The sequence below is a fragment of the Phyllostomus hastatus genome, unplaced genomic scaffold (genome assembly GCF_019186645.2).
Source record: "Phyllostomus hastatus isolate PE091 unplaced genomic scaffold, TTU_PhHast_1.1 phas_contig_34, whole genome shotgun sequence".
NCBI classification, from domain to species: domain Eukaryota; kingdom Metazoa; phylum Chordata; class Mammalia; order Chiroptera; family Phyllostomidae; genus Phyllostomus; species Phyllostomus hastatus.
This window is the reverse complement of record NW_025333857.1, coordinates 28,986,984-28,996,043: the sequence shown is the minus strand read 5'-3', so window position 1 is coordinate 28,996,043 and position 9,060 is coordinate 28,986,984.

Here is a 9,060-nt window from a genome sequence, read left to right as displayed (position 1 = left end):
ACAAAACTAAACAAAAAGTGTTTATAATATAATCCTGTTTAGATAAAATTGTATATATGTGAATATATGTGTGCAGAAAATTATAATAAAAAAGAGCAATATATGAGAGGGGGACCAAAAAATTAAAAAATGGAATTATTTTCTGGAGAACGGGCCCCTTGTAGCACAGGCATCCCTGCTAGGTGAGTGTTCTAGGAACCCATCTGTATCAGTGTACCAGCTGCCACCGTTGTGAGAAGCTGCATTTAGGTTCAGTGAATTTTTTTGAAGACTCTTTCCACGCATTTGCCCATTTCATGAAGGGTGATTTATGAGCACTTCTACCTATAACACACTGAGTGTTCAGCAGTTTTTGACTAAAACAGGCATGACCCAAGTGCCTCACCCTCCCTATTCACCTGATTTTGCCCCAAGTGAGTTTTCTTTTTGTTTTTCCAGATGAAAAAGTCCTTAAAGGGAAATGTTTTGCTGATGTGGAAGAGGTGAAACAAAAAAAAAAGCAGAAGCACTAAAAGTCAACAAAATCAACGCATTCAAAAACTGTTTTGAGCAGTGGAAAACATGTCTCAGTAGGTGTATTGCATCAAATGGAGAGTACTTTGAAGGTGACTGAAGTGTGAACATGTAAGAATAGATACATAATTTTTATTAAAGACTTTACTTATTTTTAGAGAGGGAAGGGAAGGAGAAAGAGGTAAACATCAATGTGTGATTGCCTCTTGCACACCCCCTACTGGGGACCAGGCTTGTGCCTTAGACTGGGAATTGAACCAGCAACCCTTTGCTTCACAGGTCAGCACTCTACCACTGAGCCACACCAGCCAGGACTGAATACACAATTTTTAATAAATAAATTCTTGGCTTTTGGGGGTTCCCTTTTTATGAGTAGTGATTTGTAGAATGACAATAAATATGAGGTGAAAATAGAATTTGCCTGTAATATATGTAGTATGAATCCATTTCAGTAAAAATTTAAACAAAAAATGCTTATATATAAAATATGTACATATATATGTGTATATGTGTGTGTGTATATACATATATATATATAGTTAAGGGTGACACATGTATGTGGGAGCAATGTGTTTGGAAGGATACACATCATTGTAGCAGCATGGGCTACCACATGGGGATGGAATAGGTGACAAGGACAATGGGGGAAGAGGAGAAATAACTACCTTTTATTTTTAAAAAGTCTTTGTATCATATCACTGGTTTCGAAAACATCATGATGTTTTAAACATGAAAATCAAACATTTTAAAATAAAATATTGATATATATCAGCAACATTTTATGAGAAGCAAATTGTAAGATTTCTATCAAAATAATAATGCATATGCCTTTTGACCTAGAAATTCTACTGATAGGAACATGTCATTAATATATATGGACAATAATGACATTCATAGCTGTATTGTTTTAAAGGTAGAATGTTGGAAACATTCTAACTATCCACCTATATGGGAATAGTTAAATAAATTTGACTCATTCATCCATAGAAATACTGTGGTAAAGTAATGCTTTGCATTATATTTACATATGAAACTGCTGGAAGCACCTTTATTTTGAATAGCCTCCAAGAAAAAGTTGGCCGGAAAGTGTCTGAATGAAGCCTTCTCATTAACAAAAGAAATTACCATATAAGATGGTAGGTTTTCAACACAAGTATGGTAAATTCATATACAGCTTAATGGAACACATTTAATTTACTATAATATTCACATTCTAGAGATTAAGTAAATAATTATGATGTCCTTTAACAAATATCTTTATAAGCTTTATGATCATTACATCTTTAAGTTAAAGGTTACGTTCTGTGAGATTAAGTAAAAACTTTGAAGTTAACAGCTGACTCACCTGGCCAATGCTCTTTGTCCATTATGCTTCTGTAGTCACCAGAATACAAACATTCACTTTATTATCTTTACTGAGCAGAAAAATAACCAGAATGGTACTTTGAACTTTAAAAGCTTTGGGGTCACTGAGGTTGTCTTTCCAAGGTCTGCATTAAATATTGTGACCCATAAGTCTCTTTTAATATTAAGCAAAGCAGGATCAAACATTTTAGGTTTTATTTCACTAATACAAGAGTCACCAAAAAGATGTGATGTGAGGTAGAAAAGAAAAATGAGGAATGGTATATTTAGTGTGGTTCCATTTGGGCTGGAGGAAAGGAAAACAGGGAATGGTTACTGTAATGATGTTTATTTTTAGTACTTCATTTAAAATGGATCTTCATCAACTCTCTTACTTAATGCTTTCTGAACAATGGATAGAATTTTGGTCATCACTTCACCATTAATTTCTTATCAATCCCATTAATTTTTTATCAAGCTGTTTTCCCAGCTGAAAGGTATACTTCCTTTTAATTTTTTAACTTTTCACTTTGAAACTATTTCAAAGTAACTTACAAAAGTTATAAAAATAGTACAGAGATTCTCACATACCCTTCATCCTGTTTCCCCTAATTTTAATATCTCACACAATTGCAGTACAATTATCAAAAGCAGGAAATTAACTTCGAGACAATGCTATTTACTAATCTATAGACCTTATTCAAATTCTGCTCCTTGTCCCACTAATGTACATTTTCTGGGCCAGGACCCAGTATAGGAGTTCTCACTGCACTTAGCTGTAACCTCTCCTTAGTCTACTTTAATCAGGGCCATCGTTCAGTCTGTCTGTTGTGACTTTTGACACTTTTGAAGGATAGTGATCAGTTATTTTGTAGAATGTCCCCAGACTTGGGTTTGCTTTATGCTTCTTCAGAATTATATTCAGGTTATACATTTTTGGCAGGAATACCACAGATTAATATGATTACCCATCTTTGTGCATCATTTCAGAGGGCACATGATATGCATGTGTCCCTTTCCTGGTGATGTTAATGTTGATCACAGTGGTCTCTGCCAGGTTTCTCCACCTTCATGTTACTATTTTCCCCATTGTAGTTAATAAGTATCTAGAGGGGAGATACTTTGAGACTGTAAATATCTTTTTTTGTCATACTTTTAGCTCACTGTTTTTTTTATCATTTATTACTCTTTTTTTTAATTAGAGCTTTATCAAGGTATACTTTACCTAGCATAAAGTTCACCAATTTTAAGTGTACAATGTCAGAGTTTTAATATATTTATACAATTGTGAAACAATCACCACACACTAGCTTTAGAGCACTGCCGTCATCCCCAAAGGTCCTCTGTGTCTGTTTACAATCCATCTCCTCTCTGCCTTGGGCCCGGCAGTCACTGAACTATTCTGTGTCTTTGTTTACATAATACACTAATTTTTTTCTCATTACTTATTTGCTTGACTTTTTACCCTTGCTCATCTGTATATGAATGGACTTAGATGGGTGTAGTACTGAGAAGACTTAAGTCTAAAACATTGTTTGGTACTTGACACCGGACATTGACCAGTCTGGAAATGAATAATTTGTCAATATCAGGGTAAAAATAGACTTTGGATATGCTAAATGTTAGCAGGGCCTGAATGGCTCAGTTGATTTAGATCTTCGACTAATTTGTAACAGTCATCCCGACCAAATTCTCTTTCTAGATATGTAAAGTCAAAGGCATAATCTCTGATGTCTTTATGCACCAAGTAATTTTGATGTTGTTATGTCAACCTGCCTTGGAAAGACATTAAAATCCAAAAGTTTTGTTTCTTTGTTTTCTTTGCTTTGTTTTGGCTTCTTAGTTTTATAGGTCTTCATGCCTAGGCTTGCTGTTTAAAATTATTTTCATCCAGAGCCAGTTTTACTAACCCAGTGCAATATAATTTTAAAGTGCATTATGTCTGTCCTATACTGTTCAGGTTAGCATGAGAAAGCTTCATTATTTCAGAGCTGCCAATTGGCAGCATTATAGGTCAAAGGTAGCCCACGGGTATGGTTTCTGAATAAAGCAATATTTTAAAAATTAAGGCATTTTCATTGTAAAAATATATATATATATATGGTTTTTCTTGAAAAATCCTTAAATCCAGTGACACTGTTACCAGACAGGAACTGGCCCAGAGCAAGTCTGCCTCAGGCTGGCTTGTAGTGTGTGGGTTCTTGACTTTGCACAGGAAAGATTTTACAACACAAGTCCAGGTGATTTTGAGAGTATGTTTATTAAAGCTGGGGACAGTGAAACAAAGGAAGGACCTAAGGTACAAGAAGCGATAGGAAAGTAGCAGGAGAGAGCCTGGGCGGTATACTGCTTTGGCTCCCCAGAAAAGTTAAAGGAAAAAGTGAGCAAAGGCAGGGCTGCTTTTAGCTCCCCAGGAAGTCAGAGGAAAAGGGGGCCTTGGAGACAGTATGAGAAGGTTAGCCTGGGACAAATGGCTGCTGCCCACTGCTCCCTTAGCTGCAAGTCTCACAGAGACCCTTAGAGTTTAGGAGGAAGTAAAAAGTTCTGCCCAGAAGGAGCATGGGCATGCTATGGAGCCATCCATACTGTGTCTTTGCCCTGAGGGCTTTTTATTTATTTATTTTTTTCACCTCTGAGAATCTTATACATGACTCCAGGGTACTGTTCTAGCTCACTGAACAGTATTTTCACCTTACGGCTCTTCACCTTCAGCTTCTCCAGGTACTTCTGCTCCTTGATGGCATTCCCCAGCAACATGATCATTAAGTTCTTCTGCTCCAGTTCTTTTTCAGTTTGTTGTTTTCCCTGTTCTGGACTTTCTGCTGAGCTTCAGTTCTTTGCATCTTTTCTTTAGTTCTCTGCTTCTAGAAGATCCATTTCCTGTCTGTTTGGAGTTCTTGAGTGTCAGCTCACATCTGCACAGTATTGCTGCAGGCCCTTGAGTGTGCAGGTGTGCTCCTGCTGCAGGAACAACAGGTTCCCCAGGTTTGTGTCTGCCACACTGATATCCAGATTGGGTAAAGAGTTATCCTGACAGAACACAATGCAACTTATCGGCAAAGGGATCGAAAGTCCACAGGGTGGTAAAATGCATTTTAGAAAGCAGTGTGGCTTCAGATGCCTTCCTCCCCGCAGCATTCCAGACAAAGCATGGCCAGGTCCCAGGTGCTCCTGGTGCAATGTAGATCCCTTGCCCTACAATCCCACCTCAGGGCTGGCAGGAGCAGCCCCTGGGCTGGGTTCTCCTGCCCCATCAGGTTGGCTTGAGTGCATAGTGGGGATAGTTCACAGCCTTGACTGGATCCCTGGCAAGGGCATCCCTCTCTGCAAAACAGGCTGGAAGATCCTGCAGGCAGCCAGTATGGGGGTCGCTGCACCTCACTTTTGTCCTCCTTTCCAGCACTTCATTTTCCCCCCATAATATTCTTGTTTCATGGGTGCAATATCCCTTCTTATCCCTCTGTAGATATGAATAGCTTTCTGATTCCATTATAGTCTCGGTTTCTTCCTATTTGTTATCTTTGTTTTGGTCTCTACCATTCATGTTGATAGTTTTCCATAGATTTCTGTTAATCTTCAGTTGTCTACCCAAATTTAGGAGTGAAGTAACTAAAAAACTTCTTGAAAGTTATGAACCCATGGGTGACCCTTGTTGACTGCTGGCTCCAGTGTTGTGTCATCTAGCTGGGAAATTTAGTTGGAGCACTCTTGACGTCAGTATCTTTTATGTCCTTCCTCTCCACCAGGTCAGAACATTCCAATCGTCAGTGCAATGGAATTATAATGGAGGTAAAAGTCTTGGGATTTTATTAGGCTATAAATGGTCCCATAAATGTTCACTGAAACAACCCCTTCTCTTTATAGTACTGAATCCCATCCCCAAATGTGTCAAGTATTGCCCCAGAAGTGATTTTCTCTATTTTACCTTATAGAGCCTCTCCCAAGCCAGGAGAGGGACAGTTACTTGGCTCTAAAGGGTTGGATAGGAGAGCTAGGAATCTAAGCACCCCTTGAACAAGTGTACAAATCAGTCCTCCCATTTTTAACTCTATATCCATCCCCAGAGGTACTTGACATTCCCAAGCTTTTGGGGAGGTCTGAAATGCAATTAGGGATCACATTTCTACCGTCTACTAAATCAGATACCTCTTATGTTTATCACTTCTAAATTCCAACATGTTCTTGCCTTCTCTCTTAATCTCATTTTTATTGTGGATTTCTGCCTTAAAAACAATTCATTTACTGTCATTTTATCAGATTTCAGAAGAAAGCCAAAGCAAATCCATCCAGGATGGGGCAAAAGTAGATTCACAGTTGTTCATATGGAAAATGATACAATAATAAATAAATAATCATATTAGAATAAACTCTGTATTTTGTGTACTGACAACTGTAAACCTACTTTTTCCCTACCCTGTATATCAATTGATTATCCCTGCTCAGCAATCAATTTTGCATATTTATAAGGGAACTGAAAAAAAAGTTAGCTCAGGAGTGTTGGAAGACAAAGAGGCCTGATTTACAGCATTACTTCTAGCCATTCTCCCACTCAGTGTAACTGGTCAACAACTGAGTTCAAGGAACACAAATTACAATTCTGACTCTGCTTTTATCTGAATTCAAGTACAAGTTCATTCACTTGTAATGTTTACTTAATTGAAAAGGAAATTGCTAGTAACTTCACCACCAAAGGAATCTTGTAACTGCCTTTAGTCTTTGAATATTAACCTTCCTTCAGATTTAATTTTCTTCTGAAATAACAAAGCCTCTGATTTTTGAGTGCCAGTATGCACTAGGCACTCTTACATGCATTGTCCCTTTTGGTTCTTTCTACGCCCTACACTGTTCATGTTATTTTCTTTCTTTTACAAATGGGAAACTGGGGTTCTGAAAAGTTAAAGAATTTGTTCAACTTGACAAATATTTTAAATGGTGAAGCTAGGATTTGAATTCAAGTTGGCCTGACCCCCAGTGCCTTTCCACTCCACTATGCTGTCTTGATGATTTCTTTCTGGGCTTCTGGAATGTTCATTTTCATGTGCCCAGCTCATTCAACCACATTCCCTTCTCCTTTTCCAGTCCAATCCCTGTCCTATATGCCCTATGTTAGTGAATGGCATCCACCTGCTTCAGGCTTTGCAAATGTCTCAACCACTATCCCTTCTACCCTGTATCTGGCTACCTTCTCACCACCTTAGGCATCACTTCCTTGGGACAAAGACTCCATGGCCTTCCAAAGATTGATTTGGTGCCTTTCACGTGTTATTAGAGCACATATAGAATCCTATAGCACATAGAGAAGCAGTGACTAGCCTTCTAGAAATTATCTGGTTACTTATATGTCTCTCACATGTAGTAAACTATAAGCTCCTGAGGACAGTGGCAATGCTTACCTTATCCATGTGACATGTCCATAGCCTAGTGTAATGCCTGGCATACAGCAGGTGCTCAATACACATATTTTGTTGAACGAATAAACAAATGAAGTTATATATATATTTATATCTGAATGAAAAAGAATATCTCATTTAAAATCAAGTTCTAATGATATTTTAATGTTTTTCAAGCAGGATTCATAAAAGATAAGACTTCAGTGCTTTTCAATCATTATTCACAGCATAGATAATATTGTAATTCTAACAGTTTAACTGTAGTATGGATTTCAATCCATGAAGTAAACTCTGACAGTTTTTCAAAATACTTATTAAATCTCACTGTGAAATTTTAGAATGTGAATTTTTATTTAAATATCAGCTCAAAGGTCATCTAAACTCTCAGATAAAACTCTATCATGCTTTGAAGTCTTTCATTTTAATTTAAAGAACTCCATTACATAATTATAAAGTACAACGCAAGATGTATTCAGAAAAGTATTTTGGTCTCCAGTTATTACATGAATGGATCTGTTGCAATTTTTCTTGGGGCCTATGTGATAAAACTTCTAATTGTAATTCCCAAGGAAATAGAAACTCATACAACTGTTATCAGAATTTATGCAAAAATGTTTCTCAAAAAAATGTAGGATTATTTTTGACACTTTTCGATTTCAAATCAGCCTAGAAAAGCAAACTGATGAAATGAATATTAAAAATTGGGAGGTATGACAAGTTTTCTCTGAAAGAGCCTAAACTTGTACATGGTTTTATGTTTTTTTTTTTAATCACAAAGAATTCAACTGCTATGTCCCAATACCCAGGGCAAGTCATTTGAGGGACTTGAGAGTTCTCCAGTTGGAATCCAAGTTGAAATCAAAGAGGGTCTGGGAAGGCCACAGTGAACCTTTGAGCTACCCTTAAGGGAACCTTTGAGCTTCCCCTTAAGGGAAGAGATTCATTGATCAAATATTAACTGTCCAGGTATATTCATATCATGGCCACATAGTGATGAAAATGAGTGGTCTCCAATTTAAAGCAATAATACAGATTAATCTCACAAACATAATGTTGATGAGACAGAAAAGATTTGACTTCTATAGACTTCAAAAGCAGATAAAAAATCTATAATGTTAATAGTCAGAATGTTAGTTGCCCTGGGAAGAACTCAACTTGGGAAGAACATGATAGGGGGTTCTGGAAGCTGGTAATGTTCTCTCTCTTCATTTGGCCATTTGTACATTTGTTAAGTTGCATATTTGCTTTGTTAAGTTCATCAAACATTAATCATTGTGTACTTATTTCTATGTATATTATATATTGAAAAAAATTACTAATGAAATAAAGCATCAGATGTACCATTTTCCAATAGTTTACTCCTATCTCAAGAGCTCCCAATCTAGGGAAGAGGATGCCCTGAACTATGGCCTCCCAAAATGTGGCTAAATTGTAGGTATGAAAAACTAGGATAATGGCATATTGAAGTATAAGTTTCACTGGGATAACTAAATACAACAAATACGATATTTTAAACCAGATCAACATAAGCAGAATTTACCAAGAAAAATGCCAAGAACCACTTCCATAATTTGGGGATCTTACAGAATTTTGAAAAGATTTTGTTGAAGGGGATTTTGCCAAAGAGAGTTCCCATTTCTGCCTACAGTTGTCAGGGAGGGTGGTAAATGAGGGAGGGCTGCCACTTCCTTCCAAGCTTTCTAAGACACTTGGAAGAGAGTTTGAAATGACAATTGTCCAGTAGCTAGAAGACACAAGGGTGACCCCTGACCAAGGATGTTAAAACAGCCTGGGGCACTAAGGAAGAGGTTGT